Below are 19437 nucleotides of genomic sequence, written 5' to 3'. Positions count from 1 at the left end.
GTGCTGCTGGCAGCCGGCGAGAGAAAACCGGACCCAGATGAGTCCCGTACGTGTTTCTGTTGCGTACAGAATGTTTCGTTCTCCTCCGGCCCCACTGTCATGAGTCAGCACTTCCCACAGCAACAACTGGCAGGGGTGCTTCCGGAAGGCAGAGGGTGTGAGGACTCTGCCAAGGAACGTCCCTGGGCGAATGAGAAGCAGGGTTGGGAAGCCAGGCTAGAAACACAGATCCTTTCCCTGAAATCAATACATCATGCTCTCTTTCTCCAGTGGCAACTGTACTAGCATTAACCTGGCCCTTGACCCCACTTTAACCTCATCTCCTGAAACACATAATCCCTGGTTATCCATTTTCCAAATATAAGTAAGTGCTGAGCCATGCTTCCCGCTGCGAACGCGACCTGCCCGGTGACGGCAATACTGTTGTATTGACAGATATGCCTGCTACCTGCTGACGCCTTGGAGAACCGATTGATTGGCTCAAACAAAAATCTAGAGATTTATTTGAAGGGCCGGATAGGTCCTTCACAGCATTTTCTCCGTTCAAGATGTCAGTTCTGCCTTAAAACCGGGAAGCTAAGGAGCAAGTACACTGTTACAGGTGTTTGGCCAACAGAAATGCAACCCGATTTCCACCTGGTCCCTGTGAAATTAGCATCTGGGCTGAGATTTACGGGCCGCCCTTCTGAAGATCTCTCTCCGCTAAAATGACGCTTGAGGGGTGCCTGGGTAGCTCAATGGGTTAAAGCCTCTGCCTTCGGCTCGGGTCATGATTCCAGGGTCCTGGGATCGAGCCCTGCATCGGGCTCTCTGTTTGGCAGGGAGCCTGCGTCCCCTCTTTCTCCGCCTGCTTGTGATCTCTGTCAAATAAATAAATAAAATCTTTAAAAATAAAATAAAATAAAATGACGCTTGAAATCCTCCGGATACTGTGGTATTCCCCTTTCCGCCCACCATTATTTTGCCCATCCTTGAAGCACCAGGGCTGCTGGGACAGGGTGCGAGCAGAAAGAACAGGAATTCATTTCCTCACAGTGGTGGAGGCTGGATTCTGAGGTCAGGGTTCGTCTCTTCTGAAAGCCTCTCCTTGGCTTGTAGGTTGGCCATCTTCTTCCAAGGTCTTCTCTGTGTGCCGATAGCCTCATCTCCTCTCCTTATATTCATCACCTCTTTAAAGACACTATCTCCAAAGGCAGTCACATTCTGAGGTAACTGGGGGTTAGGACTTCAACATGTGTATGTGGGAGACACAGTGCTGCCCCCCAACACCCCAGTTTTACCACCGTGACTTTAAGACACAAGATTTCATGACCTTCCCTGGTTATGTGATGAGTAACTATCACGATTAGAACTGAAATTCAGTCCCCTTCCTCTCAAATAGGAGAAGCTTGCAAACCATACGTTACCCCTTGCTTCTTTTGTCAATCAAGGACCTTTCTTAAAAGAGAGGGTAGTTCCCAATAGCATTTAATTCGGCAAACCCCTTTGTTTTATCACAGGAAAAAAACAAATGAGTGAGATATGTGAATGAGGGGATAGATCTCTCCATGTTCCGCTTCAGGCACTGGGTAGCCATATTGTTCTTGCCGGGTGAGAGCTTTCCAGACAATACTCTACAGGGCGACCCCAGCTGAGCGATAGCCCAGCAACCACATGTAACCTGTTCTTGTCAGTGGGGATCACCATATTCCACACAAAAATAAAAAGCTGCGTTTACTGCCCAGTTCAGTCATCAGGAACACTCTGATTCCTCTTCACAGCCTTTCCAGGGGAATTAGGAAAACGGCTCTGCTGTCAGTTTTATTTTCTTTCTGCCCAGAGCCTTACTAAAACAAACTCTGCTGTTTAATATTTTAAACATGTAAATAGCAAAACTCCATCCATGTCTTTGATATCAGGATCCAGCAATGCCTGGGAGGACCCTGGGCAGGCTTTTAGACACTGTGGCAGGCTGGCTCTTGGTTTGGAATCCAGGTATCAGCCCTGGCTTCATAAGCTTTTGTGCTCAAGCTAGCCTTCTGAGCCTACCTAGCATCTTTCTCTGGTGGCAACAAAGAAATGAAGCAGGAGAGCCCCTCAGTCCCCACTTTTGGAAGCCCCACTGATCAGAGGCAAAAGAAGGGGTGGCGCTACCTGGCCAAGGCATAGCTCAAAGTTGGGGTCTAAGGAACGAACACCCTTCAAGTTTTGTTGGTCTTCCAGAAGAATTGAGATACTACCACATTGGAGGATAAAATAGAAAGAGGTGGGAATTTTAAAAAGCAATGCAAATGTGGTTCCCTTTTAAGGCAAGGAAAGAGATCCTTGAGAAAGGAGTTACATACACACACACACACACACACACACACACACACACACACACGGTGCGTGGGCACGCACTCAAACAAGAAAACATCCGTGTTCTAGCAGTAGCCGCCTGAGGCCACAGAGAAATATTCCTAGCAAGTGGAAGTAAATTGCACCAGAAAGAGAAGGGGGAAGGGGTGAAACGGGGCCCCCAGAGCCTCCTAGGTACCCCCAAGCCACCTAAACCAGACTCTGTGCGTGCTCCCTCCAAGCTGGCTGTCCTGTCACTCCCCAGGATCGTCTGGAATGCCGCTGGAGAGGCAAGACAGCTTTAGAAACAGGAAATGGGAAGCGTTCTGCTTAAAATACTTCAGGCTGTGTGCACGAGAGAAAGAGCGGGTCTGTGTGGCGATAAGAGGAGCGCTTGTGTGGACGCACCCGGCCGGGCCAGTGGGCAGCCGGGCGGGCATCAGGCTGGCCCGGCCTACTTGACTCCTCTCCTCCACAAAGGCTCACTTGTTCTGCAGAGCCATTTTCCTTGAATCTCAGAACCAAGGGTCTTTTCTTTTCTTCTCCTTCCCTCGCTTCAGGGAAGGCTGTTGTGTGCCGATGCCCAGGAAAGTAAACACACGCATGTTAATATCGGCGGCTCCCCCGCAGTCGGCGAGCTCTTTCCTCCACCCAGGTGGAAGAAGGAGAGCAGGCCTCTCCGGCTTGCTGGATAGTCTGAAAACAGACCTCTAAATGCATAATGAAGAGCCTCCGAGGAGTCAATCTGCATGTTAAAATGGTGCTCAGCAGCCCGGGCTGTCACACAACATAATTTGAAGATGAATGTGCATCCAATCAGATGGCCCGTCACCGACTGGCAGGGTCCTGGCTATAAGGATTACCTGCGGGCCCGGTGACGGCAGAGCTTACAAGGGGCCACAGGTTAGCCAACGCCCCCCAAATCTGTGCGGAGGCCGGCGGACCCTCTCTCGCCCCTGCCCTGATCTGCACGGTCAGCCTGACGCCAGGAGACCATCTGACCGAGAGGAGCCGTGAAGGAAGTGCATATTGATCCCAGCAGAAAGACGGGGGGCTCTCGGCACGTTGGAGTCCCGGGGCTGCCAGCCGCAACAAAGGATGGCGTTCAGCCTGACACGTGGAAGCCGAGAAGCTGGCTGGGCGCCCTCCCGGCCCCGCCAGGTACTGCCCACCCCACAGTCTCAGTGGCAGCCGCGACGGGGACACGCAGCCAGTCACCGGCTTCGCGTGAATGATGTGGAGACGCCACTTTTGTCTCTGAACGTTTGACAGCAATTAGGACCTGACTCTGGGGGCAGGACATCACACGAACGCGGGAACACTGGAGAAATGAGGTTAGAGCAGAGAAATTAGCCATCTGCCTGGTGAAGACTGTATCCTCGAGGTAGCATTTGCATAGGAACAACAGGCAGTGTGTATCCGTTTTCATTGTCCTGCACGGCTGCCAGTCAGAGCACAAAAGGGCTGATGAGGACCATGTTTTCTTTAAGGCCCTGGACTTAGAGAGGCTGCATGTGCTTCCCCCCACCCCAACCCACAACCCACCTAAATTCGAAATGTCTCATGGAGCTGCAGCTAAATGCCAAGCCCTGGGGAAGGATTCATGTTTGCTGGAGGTTTTCTGCATTGCTCCCTTCCTGAGGTTCCCAGATTCTGAAAATAGGCAGCCTCCAGCCAAATTTGGAGCACAGGAAAGAGCAGCAAATAAAACTGTAAGGCCCTACTTTGGATGCTGCAAATCCCCATCGGGAAGATGAAGGGAAGAGGCACTCCTAGATGAGAAGTCATTCCCAAACTGAGCCCCAAACTTGTGCCAGCAGCCCACCGAGGCCCAGTGACAGCAGAGCCCTCCCCCCAACCCCATGTTTACAGGGAGGCGCCACCACCCCGGGCCACCAACTCCACAGGGAAAGAGCACAGCCTACAGGTGCTCCCTGTCCAGCTCCCCTACTCACTACAGGCCAGCCAAAAGGGGTACAAGGCAGGCCCACCATCACCTCCCCGTGGTGCGTATGCTGCCCTCCTCAGGGCCCTGTTCACTTGGGGAGACCCATCCAAGGAAGTCTGTTTTCATAGATGTACATGATCCAACACTTGTCTCTGTGTGCATATGAACTCTAAGTTTCACTGTGCCAGGTTGGCCCAAAAAACAGTTAAATTGTTTATTAAAAAAAATGCTTTGGCTGATTTTTCTACAGCTGAAGTAATGACTCATCATGATTTATAAGTTAGTCAAATAGATCTCACCGTAATTCTTGAGACTCATCCGTCTTCCCTCTTCCGCCACTTCCCGCCAAGTTTCCTCCACACTCGTGTTACCTGATGCAGCTCCCACCGGTTCCCAACGACCCCGGTCAGCCAGACACCTCCAGCTTCTGTTGGACCAAACGGACGATTGTGTGTATTTTCTCATCAGGTGATATAAATGGGGCATTTGCGCCTAGAGTAAATATTGTGAAGGGATTTTTTCATCCTTAACAGTGTGTGCTACTCATTTTACTCAATTGCCTTGACCTTAGGATGCCAGACATTTTCTCAGGGTTTTGAGAGAAGGTAGCATCACCATGAACAGAGCACCTGGCTTCAAACCCAGCGCCCATGTACCCCAGCCGTGAAATGAGCTTGGCTTGTGTTCAGTGTGCTGGAAGTAAGACCACACTCCATTGCCCTGTGGGAGGCCTGCGTCTTTTACGAGCTTTCTGCCTCCGTTTGCCCACCTATGAAATTAGAATAAGAGCTAATCTTGCCTAATGCAGGAGAACAAATGAGGCTAGTACAGAGAAAATAGCCGTAATGGGTGTGCAGGACGGATTATTTGTGTGAAAATGCTTCAAGATCATTGGAAGAAAGTTCTTACCGTAAATCTGGTCTAGAGGCAGAACTGGGATTTTGTGGTCAGCCAAACTTAAATCTGTGGAGTTGGCCAGATTTGAACACCACAGCTCAACTTTTCAAACTGTACAACGCCCCAGTTTTATATCGATTTGGAGGTATGGCGAGCTCTCCCTTTCACTGTTCACTCCCCCAAAGTTTTTCAGCTGAATTGTACCAATAGATTCTGATCCAAAGAGGGAAGAAGGGGTTATATTGCCTCATGGTTTGGAATATTTCTGGGTTTTCTTGCACAGCTTAAATTTTTAGTGATGGTGTATAACACATTTGAGGGTACTAAATTAAGAACTTGGGAGTTCATAATATACAATGCAGGCAACATCTAGAGACTAAGGTGTTTTAGGTACGAAGCTGGTGGAACCAGCTGTAGTGACTGGGCTTAAGGGTAGAGGGTGTTGAGCATCCCAGTTACGATTTCAATGTCCTATGAGCACAGGTGAATTATCGAAGCCTCTGTAATTCTTTGTCATCAGAGATGGAAGACATGCAGAGCCATAGAGAAGATAAAGTTTTGTCAAGGATCGCTCATGAGTAACAGTAGAAGGGTGGCAAATACAGAGAAAAGCATTCCACGTGCCTTTGCAGCTTGGTAAAATCAACATTTGCACAGTTTATGTTCCTATTTTTTTTTAAAAATCGAGGTTAGTTCAGAGTCTGTCCTTGGTGTAAGGTTCCTTGATCTGAGTCCCAAGTCACAGATTTGTGGCACCTGCTCTCCCGATAGATGCACACACCCAGAGAATTCTCAACTTCCAACAGACTCGGTTGTCTTCTTCACCACAAAGGTAGCCACGATCTCAGAATCTGTGAACAAAGAAGGAAGGGCCTCTTGGCACCCAGTGAGCTTTTTTGGATCAGGGCTGTCCAACAGAACTTTCTGGGATGTGAGAGATGTTCGGTATCTACGTGGTCCCATGCAGTCGCCTCAGCCCCACGAGGCCGTGAGCCCTTGAAAAGAGGCTCGTGGGACTTCAGTTTAATTTAAATGTGACTACAGCATGGTACAGCTTGGCTTCCGGTTTTCACACACTTCTTAAGGAGCCTGCAAGTTGGAAGCGGCAGCACCTCACCGGCCTGGAGGCACAACAGCGGAGTCTCGAGCTGAGAGAGAATAGCCCTTCCACATACAACATATGGCTTGTGCCCCACAAAATAAACTAAGACTGATCTGTGACAGAGCAGAGGAAAAGTCTTTCCCTGTCGGCCTCCTCTCCTCCGCTCATTCTAATTGCAGAGAGTGGAGAAGGGGCCTATGTAGTCAAGCCTGGTTATTGTCAAGCTCAATTTGCCATGACTTTTATTTTCCAATAAGCAATCTGGCCAGCTGTGGCTGGAAATGAAATCACCAAAGCGGACAGTCCCTCACCCCTCCTCCGATTATTGATTTATAAAGAACCCAGTCCATGTTGTATTCTGTCATCATATCGTATGGTCATATGTATCACTGGCAAGTCTCAGGGAACAGATAGAGTCTAAGAAATACTTCTTGAAATGGAGAGCAATTTTAACTTGGATTTCTACACTGGAGGGGATTTTTACTGGCCTTTCTCAAACATTTGAGAAGCAGCGTTAAATGTGGAAAATCAGGATGCTAGCCTTAAAAAGCACAATTAAAACTGTCGTCACTGGGAAGTCTGGTGGAGAGGGAGGCCATAAATTATTTTTTAAATGAAGCTTCTACCTTTATTTTAATTATATTCCAACTCTATCTGCCACCTGATGATAACGCTTCGGGATTTTGAACCGAAGGGTAACAAAGCCTACCTAAAACCTGCTAGAGTTCTGTTCTCTATGAGGTTTCCGAGCCAATCAGTCATCAACATTTATAGAGTCCCCAGTCAAAGATGGTCCTCAGCTTTGGGGGGAAATTGAGAGCAAAAATAAAATAGAAGCCGTTGGCCTTGGTTTTAAAGCCTTGGCTAATTGGCTGGGGTGACGGTAAGTCGTTATATGAAAGGCCTACAGAAATCTTGTGATCATGCCTTTCAGTGGTCCTTCCCATCCCTCGTTGGTCCAATTCTGAATCAGAGTAGTCCATGTGAAGGTTGATTAAAGATGACTCACAGCATTTCCTGTGAGAACTTAAAACCGCAGTGCCTTACAAATGTTATGGAGGTAGAACTAGGGATTAACTTTCATGAAGATAAGGGAGAAGCTCACACTCACCCAAGAGAGAGTCTTGTGACTCAGTATGAAGAAGAAGGAAAATAGAAACCTCACTCAATTCATCCTAACAGGCGATCCAACTTAAAGGTTTTTGAGTGAGAAGATCTTACATCTCCGTCCTTTTCTCCGTCCACTGTGACTGCCCTCTGAGACCCAAGGTCAATGGCTTTTTCTCTTGCTCAACGTAACTCCCCACAAATTCCTTGCCCTGATAAGGATGATACCACGCTGGGTTTAACTCTTCACTGGGACCTCAGAAGATGAGGCAAGCTCCCCACACCTTCCCCACCTCCAAAGTACCCAGCCCTGTGGCTCTCTGAACAAAAGATCACCTATAGTCTCTTCACAAAAGCTTCTTTTTCTCATCCCCAGCTCTCTTGAGAGAGCAAGTAACAACCTACTTTTATAGTCAACCTTGTATTTATTCAACCAATATTTATTGCCTTACCCCAATGTGTCAGGTGCCTGTTCGAGGCTTGAAAATACCATCATGAAGAAGATAGTTTCTACTTTCTACCCTCAGAGCGTACATTTCTAGTGGCTGGAAGAAGTCTGCAGAAGTGGCACTCAAGCCGAGACCAGAATGACAAAACAGAACCAGCCAACTAAAGAGCAAGGGCGAGAGTGTTCCAGGCGGAGGGGGCAGCTGGTGCAAAGATAGACGAGCAGTGGCTTGTTCAGGAACAGCCAGAAAGTCAGTGTGGCCAACGTGAGTGGCAGGGAGAGAGGGATGGATGAGGACAGCGGGCAGGAAGCCGGTGGAGGCAGGACTTCAAAGGCCGTGGTAAAGAGTATGAGTTTTGTTCCAAGCATGATGGGAAGTCTTTGGATACGGTTGAGCCAGGGAATAACAGGGTCTGATTCATGTTCTAAAAACAGTCATAGGGAGAACGGATTAAAGGAAGATACAAGGATCCTCCTGGCTTGGGTCCAAGCAGGTGACAGCAATGCGACTGGCAAGGTGACAGTGGAAATAGAAATCAGTAGTCAAACTCAGAAGTAAAGCTGACAAGACCTACTGAGGGACTGGGTTGGGGGTGGGTAGGGAAAGGAAGGAAATGTAAATGATCCCTAGGGTTTTTTACTTGGCCGGGGTAAGTGTTGGTATTGTTTATTGAAATAGGGAAGACTTCAGGAGTGTCAGGAGTTTAGGGGCAGTGGGGGAGTGTGGGTGGGGGGCGGGGAAGAACGAGAAGAGAAATTCTGTTTTGGACGTGTTAAAATCCAAGATCCCTATTAGCTTGTACCCTTCCATACATTGTTCATTCTAGCCAATGAACTCTCCACCTTCTTATTTAAGCCTGTTACTTCCCTTCAGTCTCCCTTTGCATGTGGAGAAGAATTGATCTGTGCCCCCCTCCCAAACCCCACCTGTATTTGAATGCAATCACTGTCACCCCTTAACCTTTTTTCTCCAGGATACACAACATATTTCCTTTCATCTTGCTTCAGAGGACCATTTTTTCAATCCCTTTAATCGTGCTTGTCGCTGGCCTCTGGGTCCTCACCGGTTTCCTTCATGTCATTTTGTAAACGCTGGAGCCAAAGTAGGGCACAGAAGTCTAGTATCAGTCTACTGCTTGTAAAACAGGATTGTTCCCTGCCCTTTATATCTCTCTCTTTGGGCCATCCCAAGATGATGTCTTTTTTCTCCATGAATGCCCTGACTCGGATCCTTGGTCCACCTGGGATCTTGGTCCCATTGCTTCTGTCTGTGCCCACGCTTTGCTATCCAATGACGGTGGGTTTTGTCTGGGAGTCTCAGTGGTCCAGTGGGCAAGTATCTGCTCTGGGCGTGTTCCCACCGTGTTTTTGTAGGAGTCCTCCAAACTCAGTGCAGGGCAAGACTCACGCTCCTTGAGAGCCTCCTCCAGAGTGGCCAGTAACCCCAGGGCAACACTGCACTTCCTCCTACAGTTGCCCGTAGCTTCGTGATGCCTCCCTTTCCCATCCCGCGTGCATCACCAAAGTGGTCTCTGATCGTTATCGTGCAGTCTGCAGACTCATTTCCTGAACCCTCCAGAATAAGGTTCGAAACAGAAACGAGAGTGGATAGGTGGTGGCGTGGGGGTCTTCTGGAACCCTGGACAGCGGCCCCTTTGGATTCTGTCGGATCTCAAATATATCTCTTGAGACATGTCCGTGAGTTATTTCTTGCTAGATAGCCGCACCACTCCTGCCGCAAAATACAGCAAAAATTAATACTCCGTTAGAGCAAAATACCATAAATTAACTGCAGTTGATACCAAAGAACCGCTGGTTTACAAAACAATCACTCCTTCGACCTATGTGAATTAGAAAATTGTTTCTGCAGAGGCATTTATCCATTCACCTTGAGTTAATACGTTCAGATTTGGCATGCTGTTTGGTGGAAAATATTTATGTAAGTGGGATTAGTATTTCCCATAAGTTAAATGGCAGAGGTAGAAGCAGAGCTGATCGTATTAGATTTGGCTCTGCCCTCGTTTCCCTGTGATGCGGGAAGGTGCAGAGACTTTGGACAGCTTCAGGTTGTACCTCTGGCATGAAAGGAAATGGAAGGATCTCCCCAGCAGTGGGAACTGTGAGATGCCTTAAGGTAATCGGCTTTTGAGGGAACCCTGTACAGTGGAAAAATAGGATGTCAGAGGATGGCCACTGTGCCTTTCCCACAGCCAACGGATGGTAACAACTATTTGATTTGATGTATGGGGCAGATATAAACAGTAACAAAGAAACCGGGATGTGTTAGAAAATCAAATGCAAACCTGAAATCAAACAGAAATCGAACAGAATGATTCTCTCCCCAGACCCACTTGGGTGGGCTGCCAACTGTCCATCCTCATGCCTTCCAGTCTCAGAACCAGTGGTTTAACCTGGGAGATTGTAAACTCCAGTTTCATTCCTCATCCTTAATTTAGCTAGACAGAGCTTTGAAATGGCAACTAAATTACCTTTTGGTGAAATCAAATCTTCCCCACTAGTCTTAAGCAGAGAGGAATCCTAGACCACCGGCCTGCTAATGCACCCCAGCATCTCCCAGTCGTCTCCTGGAGCCTGGAGAGGGGGCGCGCTATTAAACTCTTACTCACATCCTTTGTCCCCTGCGGTGTCTCCTGTAGGTGGTTACTCTCTGCACAGTCTTTTCTCTTCTGACTGCCTGCCTAGCAGGAGGTTGCTTAGGGCAGTAAAATGTTTATTACCTGTTTATTGTGTGAGTAACTGCAGCCTAGGAGGAGAAAATATTTCCCAGTTTACCTGGGGCAGTGAAAATAGGATTAAGGGTTCCGAGGGCTGAGGAAGGAGCAGTATAAAAACCCAGAGAATTGTATCCCGTGCAGCCCTGGGCAGCCCAACTACCCCTCCATTATCCTTTCATTCTAGTCATGGTGGCTTTTCCTCGGATTCTGAGACCCGTGTCATTCACCGTTATGGATTTGGGATTGCTGGTATTCTCAAAGCAAGGCTTCTCCCGAAGAAGGTTGGACTCGTCTCCCAGGTGGTGCTATCAAATCGCACGAAAAGACAGGTCATCAACCTGATTAATGGGTACACGCACATTATTTCTCTCCCCTCCAAAGTAAGTTACAAAGGCTTAATTTCCACCAATTTTGCAGTGCGAAGATTCAATAAAAATATCGTGTAACGGTTCAGGCCATCCTATGACCACCATTTGCACTGAAATTAGTTATCATGGCTAGATAATTCATGTCTAAGATTCAAAATTCACTCTCGCAAATCTTCAGTTAGTTCTTCAACAGGATTCTCCTCCTGCTGTCATCCCCTGTCCTTACTTTTCATTCCCTTCTTAGGAGTCCTCCTGTCTTAATCATTAATGGAGCAACACAGACTTTAAATCCTTTTCATGCATCACAGGACTATATACTTAAAGATGTCTGAATCTAGGTATCCGGGTCCCCTAGAGCACTGTCACTCATAGGAGTGGGCTACTCAATCGAGCCCTAATTCCTTTTAGAGTCTATTATCGTCTCTCCATTCCTTTCTTCATTCATTGATGATCCACATATCCCTTCCTCCTTTTGACGACTACGGAGCAAATTCCTATGATGTGCCAACCACAGTGCTAGGCTGGCCAGGGGTGACTTGCTTCAGATCTTAACCATTTGCCTTAGATTCCAAAACCTGAGAACTCTTCTCAGAAGAGCACGCTTAGAAATAATTCATAAGGGGGCCTGGGTGGCTCAGTCATTAAGCATCTGCCTTTGGCTCAGGTCATGATCCCAGGGTCCTGGAATCGGGCCCCACATCAGGCTCCCTGCTCAGCGGGAAGCCTGCTTCTCCCTCTCCTGCTCCCCCTGCTTGTGTTCCCTCTCTCTCTGTCAAATAAATAAATAAAATCTTTAAAAAAAGAGAGAGAGAAAGAAAGAAAGAATTCATAAATGTGACGTCACTGGGGTCCTGCTAGTCATGATTTTTCATCACACTGAGCATTCATCTTCTCAGTCATCTTTTCCGAGTGCCAGTGTCAAGTCTGAGATCCAGAGTTGTCGAGGCGCTTACGTACCATCCACACAACACGACTGCAAGTATGGGCGATTTGGCTTGCATTTTACCAATATGCTATGCAGGTGGCTTTCCCAGATCATTCAGGCTCTGCAAGTTCACTTCTTGCTTTATCTGGATTGTTGTTTTTATTGATTGGGGGAGTTTCAGGATCTCCTCTCTATTTCATTTTGCACAGGCCCATCCTCTGTTCCCGTTAACACTGAATCTTTCAGTAATATGTTAACTGCTAGCCACCCTCTCTATCGGCTACACTGGCATTTTTCTTCTGGAGTAGTAACGATCCACAGGCACATATATTCTTAACCAACGAAGAGTAAATGCGAGGGCAGCGGAAAAGAGCCTCATTGACCAGCCCAGGCAGGCATTTATCCCCTGGAGACCTGTAATTCCTTTGGTCCTTTAATGACATCCTTCTTTGGGGTGGAGGAACCTGAAGAGTTGGGAAGGATTCAAGGTCTGTGACCTTACGGACACCAAATCAAAGAATGAAAAGATTCAACGGTCATTTTAGTTCCATCAGAAATGGGGGTGCTTGGGATATGGAGACCCATTATCAAGAGGACAGACTCTGCCTTTTATCTTTGCCATCATGAGTTCATGATTAGCCAGTAAGTTTCAGAGTTGGCGTTAAAGCTAAGAAGCCCCATGTTTCTTGTTGGTTCTAACCCCAGCTTCTGAACTTCGGTTTTATAGACTGGTCTTCTTGATTCTTTTACAAAATACCAATAAAATTTCTGAGTATGTGCTTAGACTTTTAAAATGTAGTGCTTGATATATTAAAGCTGATTCTGTTATATTATCGTAGGGTCCTAGAGCTGCAAGAAATGTAAACATTAGTTCCAGGTTGGGCCCCTATACTGATACTTGAATCCTTTCTACAGGTTCCCTGCTAAGGGGTTTTCCAACCTCCACTTGATACCTCTGACAGTGGAAGGTTCACTAACCTTCTCCGTTTTGGACACCTCATCCTTTTAGGTCTTGCTATAATACACGTAAAAGTTAATGGGAGGCCAGTAATGTTAAGATAAGCAGGACAGAATAGGATCCTTCTCAAAAACATCCATGAACTAGGTGAGCAAGAACTATACCTAAAGGACTACAATATCTTTTTTTTCTCTTCTGCTTTAAAGAGTAGGAGGAGGTTAAAGACACAGCAGTGATTCCTAAACTTCAACGTGCAAAAGAGTCACCGGGAGAGCTTGTTCAAAATGAAGATTCTCAGGCCCACCCCAGAGGTGGTCTCTCTCTACCACCTAATGGAGAAATTCAGGCCTCGGTTGCAAAAATCTACATTCTCTATTTTCTCAACCAGAAAATTACTTCCAACAGCTAAACTCTGGAGGCATTGTATGTAAATTAACTAGTGAATTTTGCCCATTAGTTGATGTCCTATGGCTCCAACTACTTATGTAGGAAATAATGATTTTAGTGAATCTTCCTCCCAGTTTTTGCTGATGTCACTCAGCAGCAAATGCCCATGGCATCTCTTTCCTCTTCCAGGGAGGGAAAGGTCTTCCTCATTACCTGACATTTTATTTATGTATTTAGTCTCAAAATGTCTGCACAATGAGATAGTTAGGAAAGATACTGCAGAAAGGGTCCCTTTATGTTGTGAGAGCTCTTTCTCTTTATATACGGGACCATCAGCATGAGGCACAGTCTTAGAAGAGCGCCGAGAAGCAGCTTTGATTCTTGGACCCGTCACAGCGAGTAGTTGGTCTACACAACGGCTCCCCCAAACATTCCCCAAATAGAGCCTCTTCAAAGGAGAGGGGCTGCGACCCCTCTATCTGTTAGATATGCAGCATAAAACATCACTGTCATTTTATAAACCAAAGCTGTAACTTTGGGTGGAGAATTCATGAATGGAGCAAAGTTGGAAAAGAGTCCGTGTGCTATAGAAAACTCTCTGGAAGGAAGGTGTGGTGTCCTCCTTCACGGGGGCGGGGGTCTTTATAGGAGGAGGCCTTGCCACCTGGCCTCTTAAGAGAATTTTCTAAAGCACACTGCCACATCCACTCATTAGTCCTTTCCCAACCTCTGGGCAGCCTTTCCTACCCAGTTTCTCTCCCTCCTCCGGTCCTCTCACCCTTTCCGCTGGGCCTATTTTGCTTTACAGATGTATACTGCAGCCGTGTCCTTTCAAGAGAAACATTCTCTTATGTCATTCACTTTGCTGTGTAGCATTTTATCAGGGGCGGAAGATCGTGAGGGCCTTTGGAGTTCAACTTTGGGCTGAGGGTTGTTGAGCTCATCCTAAAAGGAAGCCAGCAGCTGACTGGCTTCGTTCCAGGGAAGGATCCAAAAAAGGAGGGTCGAATGTTTTATTTTTAGGAACAAAGAACAACTTTCCAACTGAGTGCCTGCCTCGCCCTCTGACACCAGGATCCTATTCTGTCCTGCTTCAGCCCAACCACCAGCAATGTCTGTCCCTCCTCCCCAGCCAGCAGCTCCCTTAGGAACCTGGGAGGAGCTTGTTACCAGGGCCACAAACAGCCTAGTCCTTTTGAAAGAAAAAGTGTAAGTTAAGTACTAAAGTGGGGACTTCTCTTTTCCTTCTCCCTCCCGTGTCCCATCCCGGGGGCAGTAACTACTAGATTCCAAAACGCTTCCTCCTTAAGCCCATTTAAGCCACAAGGGTCCAAGGGTTTTTGTTTTTTTTTTCCCAATACCATTGTTTGCTTTATTCGTAGTCAGAGGTAGGGAAAATGCTTCTTCTCACAAAGTCTCTGACTCCTCCTAAGGGAGAAAAGGAACCTTGATGTGAAAGTTCTTCAGAATCACTCATATTTTATTGCTGGTTGATAAGCATCATATATTTATGTAGATTTTCCTGGCGATTGTATTAAGTCTGGCAGTCTCCCGCAAGATAACGTCGCTCAAAATGGTTTTCCTGGAAAGGCTCTTCAGGGTAGAGAATGTCACTGTCCTGCTGGTTCCAGCACAAAATGAACGGAAGAAGACACTTCATGAAAGCACTGTTTGTGCTCCGTGTCCCTGAGGTGTGTCCTCAGGGGAGTGGTTTGGCCTTTCCTCGTCCGCTACTGGCGAGGATTCAGGGAGCTCACAGACCCTGGGAGTGAGAGGGCAGCACCCTCTCCTGTGGGAGAAGGGTATGCGCCACATAGCAGAGCCTGTCTGCTCCCTGCTCCCCCCGAGTCCTGGAGACCCAAGGGCTCTTTACCACCTTGGGGGGTCCCCCAGACCTTTGCTGATGGTAGGGCCTCTGCTTCTGCTGAGATTTAGAATTCCTTAAGTGAATTCACCAGGAGGTGAGCTCAGGAAAGAGACTGGGCTCTTCTTCCTAAACGCTGTGCTCTTACCAGAGCAGTCATGGCCAGGACTAGGCCCAGCCACAGCCCAGGGCTCCTGCACCAGCCATGCAGCATCACACATGCTCTGTGTCAACTGACTGAGACCAAGTGAACTGAACCGGTCTGGTCCTAGAGGACTGCCTGGGAGGAAAGAGGGAGAAACAGGCTGTTGACCCCAGTGTAAGCAGGTTGTTGAAGAATGAGTGTCCCGTTCTTGGTCCAGGACAGCCACCGTGCTCACTCCCTGTCTTCTGAAAACCCACCTATCTGCCAGGAACATGACACGCTGCGGCAGAACTGATTTCTACCTCGGCCCACCCAAGCCACCTTCTCTCCGCCATTGTGGTACCAAGAGCAATGCCGGAGTTCTCATGGATATGGCTTTATTTCCTAAACATTAATAGAGCAGTTCAAGGGTCAGGTGTTCCTCATCTACACTGCTGTTGATTCATGAGGAAGCATGTACGTATCCGCGAAACTAGTGTTTGGACTTAACCAGCAAAGCCCGTGTTACAGGGTTAAGGCCAATGAACGTGAGCAATAAGAAATATCAACAGGTGGAAATTATAAAGCAACTTGTTTCCTACGAATCAAATATACTTTTCAGATATGTTACCTTTTGCTAAAACTTGGGTTGAGGGAAATAACTTGAATCTGTGGCATAAGACTATCAAAAGTATCTTTGACGTCCTTCAAACAAAACCTATTAAAATGCTTCAGACACCAATGCTTCGGGGAAAATGGCATAGGAATATGTGAATAAAGGATAGAGAGAAGCGGAACTTTCTATGAATGGAAATAATTCAAATGGTGGCCTATATGAATACTATCGTCTGACAAAAAAAAAAAATCATTACATTTCAGTCAAGCCACAAATGTTCATTTCTCACTGGAAACCTAATAGTCTGATGTGGGTGTTCTCGGTCATCAGTGCCTTTTCTTTACTTGGCGATGCAGGAACCCAGGCTTGTTCCCTCTGCCGTCTTTAACTCCCCAGAGTCCTTGGTGTCCCATCAGCAAGTGGAAAGAGAGAAATGATAGAAAAGTCACCCCCTTTCTTAGACAACTCTGGCCAAAAGGACACCTTTCACTTCTGCTTACATCCTCCTGGTAAGAACTAGCTACTTGGCCCTATCTAGACACAAGAGGTTCTGGAAACTATGGTCTCTGCTGGGGAGCCCCTTCCCACTCATGACTCTCTACTGTGGAAAGATGAGCACTGTATCTTGAGGGCAGTTAGTTTTTTCTGCCATATGGAATTGGTTACTTGTTTCTCAGTTGCTTGGTACACAGAACAACATGCAAGTTTGCAGAGGAAACTTAACTGAAAAGTCAAATCCACCGAATACAGATTACAGAAGGTCTGCTACTATGACATCTGAGAAGTAGACAAGTAGTAGATGAAACTCAGTATGGAGAAATGTAAAGCAGTGCTTCTAGGGAAAATAATCCAAATGAGCTTAGGCTAAAGGCATGATCACATTCCATAGGATGACATTCCATTCGGAAAGTGGACAGTGAGAGTCGTTAGACACCATTCTCTAAAGGTGTGGATACATGGGTGGCTAATACAGCCCAAAGAGTCACCAAAATAGCAGACATTGTCTGGTAAAGAATTACAAATATAACAAAATAATCTTGCTCAGAATTTTGACATATTGTCATCTAGAATATTATACACCATTCTGGCTACTGCATCTCAGGAAATAACAAACCAGAGCTAAAGGAGCTTCCAGAAGGAGCCAAGTGATCCTGGGCGGTGGTTCCTAATCTTTCTGGAGTCACAGACCACTTTCAGACTCTCTCTGACACTTTACCTCAGAGAAATGCATGGGTGTACACATACTACGATGCGTGCAATTTCATGCACATATGTGGCGAATTTGGGATATTCAGACCAAACTCAAGGACCTTTGATTTAAAAACAAAACAAAACACCATGTGAGAATGAACTTAAAATTTTGGATTCTTTTGTCCGAACCCATAAAGACTGAAAGAAGCTATATGTAATCGAAATTTTTTAAATCACCAAGTGTGTGATTGGTACAAACATGCGCACGTTCACCATATCTTGAGGTAGTAAGACAAAGTCAGGAGGACCTCCCTCACATTTGAAAGAAGCAAATTCAAAAAGAAAAAAAATAGCATTACTGATTTACAGGGCTGGTTTCATAAGCTTACAGAATTTTATCAATTTAAGATGTGGGGGGACCAGAACTATAAATAGCTTTTAGATGTAAACTCGAGTTTCACAGATGACAGCTCTATGACGAGAGAGATGTCTGAGAAAATGCATTGGTTTGCCATGTGGCCTTAACCCACCTGTCAACGTAGATGGGTCTCTTTCCTGACATGCCCCTCAATGTGTCCTTGGTGCCACCACAAAAGATTCAGTGTTGAGCTGAATGGACGGAGGGTGGACCTGACCCAGAGTGGAGTAGAACTGATTAGAACTGATTGCCTTCGCCGACTGGGAAGCTGCTGTCACTGATATTTTGTTGTGTCTGCTTGTTTCCTGGGGTGGGGGCAAAAGGACATCAATTCATTTCTGAATGTGGCCAACAGATAGGATAATGAAATGGGTCGTCATATGGTGATGTGTGTACACAAGACATTTTTGTACTATAGCGGGGGACCATGTAGCATAACCTCCAATTTTCCAGGCATACGGACTGAGATACAGAGCATAAGTGACCAGCCCAGGCTGGCGTGTGAAGTCTCATGAAGTTCACCACATGCCCACAGCCATGGCAGGTAGGACAGCCAGGACGCAGGGAGGCCATGCCCCCCAGGCCAGGCTCCTTTCCTCCCCTCCGCTCTCCTTCTGCCGGCTGCCCTGAAGCGGGCACCTTTAGCTCCCCTTGTCTTCACTTACCTCCTTGTCGAATGGAGTGAATGACTTTTTAAATCGAGCACAAAGAAATGATGAGCTGGGAGTATGTGGAGAAAAACCAGAAGGTTGGAGCCATTGCCCACTCAGTTGTATCCCTGAAGAAACAGCTAGGCGTGGCAGCTGCCTTGGGGGCCAGACCTTGTTTCGTAATGGTTTCTGGTTGTTTTTTGAATTTCCCCTCACTGCCATTATCTTGGCACCTACTGCTCTATTTTTTTTTTTAAGTTTTGTTTATTTAAGTCATCTCTATACCCAACATGGGGGTCGAACTCACCACCTTGAGGTGAAGAATCACTCACTCTTCCAACTGAGCCAGCCAGGCGCTCTGGCACCTACTACTTTTTTTTTTTTTAAAGATATATTTATTGGGGCGCCTAAGTGGCTCAGTTCGTTTAGCATCTGCCTTCAGCTCAGGTCATGATCCCAGGATCCTGGGATTGAGCCCCACATTGGGCTCTCTGCTCAGCGGGGAGTCTGCTTCTCTCCCTCTGCCTGCCACTCCCCCTGCTCTTGCTATCTCTCTCTCTGTGTCAAATTAGTAAATAAAATCTTAAAAAAAAATTTGTTTTAAGAATTATTTATTTGTTTACTTGAGAGAGAGAGAGCAGTGGGAATGGGAAGGGAGAGGGAGAGAGAGAATCTCAAGCAGACTTCCCACTGAACCCAAAGCCCATCTGCAGGTCTCAATCCCAGGACCCTGAAATCATGACCTGAACTGAAATCAAGAGCCAGCCGCTCAACTGACCAAGCCACCCAGGTGTCCTAGTACCTAGTATTTAAAAAACAAAAACAAAAAACTGTGCACAAAGCACATTGACTGTTGAGTGCCTTAAAAACAACCAGTGATAATCACTTTGGGGGAAGAGAAATGGGAAAAAAGGATGAACTAAGCGGAAATCCACAAATCCTTGCCCAATATTCAGCACATAGTAAGCACTCCATAAATATTCTTTGTTGATTGAAAAGAGTGTAGCCTTCTAACTATGGGTTTTCCAAAAAAGCTATGATATGATTTCTAACTTTTATCTCATGGCCTCTGCCATCTACTGCATACTCCAAAAAATACCCTGAAATGCAAGAGGCCACCCTTAAAGTAATTTAGAGGCTGAAAATATAATTATTACATTGAAATTCATTAGCCTCTGCGGCATTTCTTTAACTTTGCACTTTCAAGCCCAGTGAAGTCAAAATCAGGGTAACTGGATGCCATTTTATAAAACGTTAAGACTCCAATTATACTTCCTTTCCTTTCTTATCTTCAAGACTATTTAACAACATTATAGACAGTGTGAAAAAGAGGCAAGGGAAACATTCATAATCCCTCCCTCCTAACACAACAAGTAATTTCAT

General features: G+C 46.6%; 1 protein-coding gene and 1 long non-coding RNA gene across 4 annotated transcripts in view; one reads left to right on the top strand and one right to left on the bottom strand.

Moving 5' to 3' along the window:
• Nucleotides 1–19437, top strand: part of MAML3 (mastermind like transcriptional coactivator 3) — a 408594-nt gene that overhangs the window by 342724 nt on the left and 46433 nt on the right. The window lies entirely within an intron of this gene.
• Nucleotides 5843–17776, bottom strand: LOC125093411 (uncharacterized). Its single transcript, XR_007125231.1, has 3 exons — nucleotides 17517–17776; nucleotides 7823–9550; nucleotides 5843–6012 (listed from the first exon to the last, which is right to left on the bottom strand). It is a non-coding gene; the product is annotated as an uncharacterized LOC125093411 (long non-coding RNA).

Source organism: Lutra lutra, chromosome 2 (genome assembly GCF_902655055.1).
Source record: "Lutra lutra chromosome 2, mLutLut1.2, whole genome shotgun sequence".
NCBI classification, from domain to species: domain Eukaryota; kingdom Metazoa; phylum Chordata; class Mammalia; order Carnivora; family Mustelidae; genus Lutra; species Lutra lutra.
Note: the sequence above shows the minus strand (reverse complement) of the source record. Positions and strands in the feature narration are given on the sequence as shown.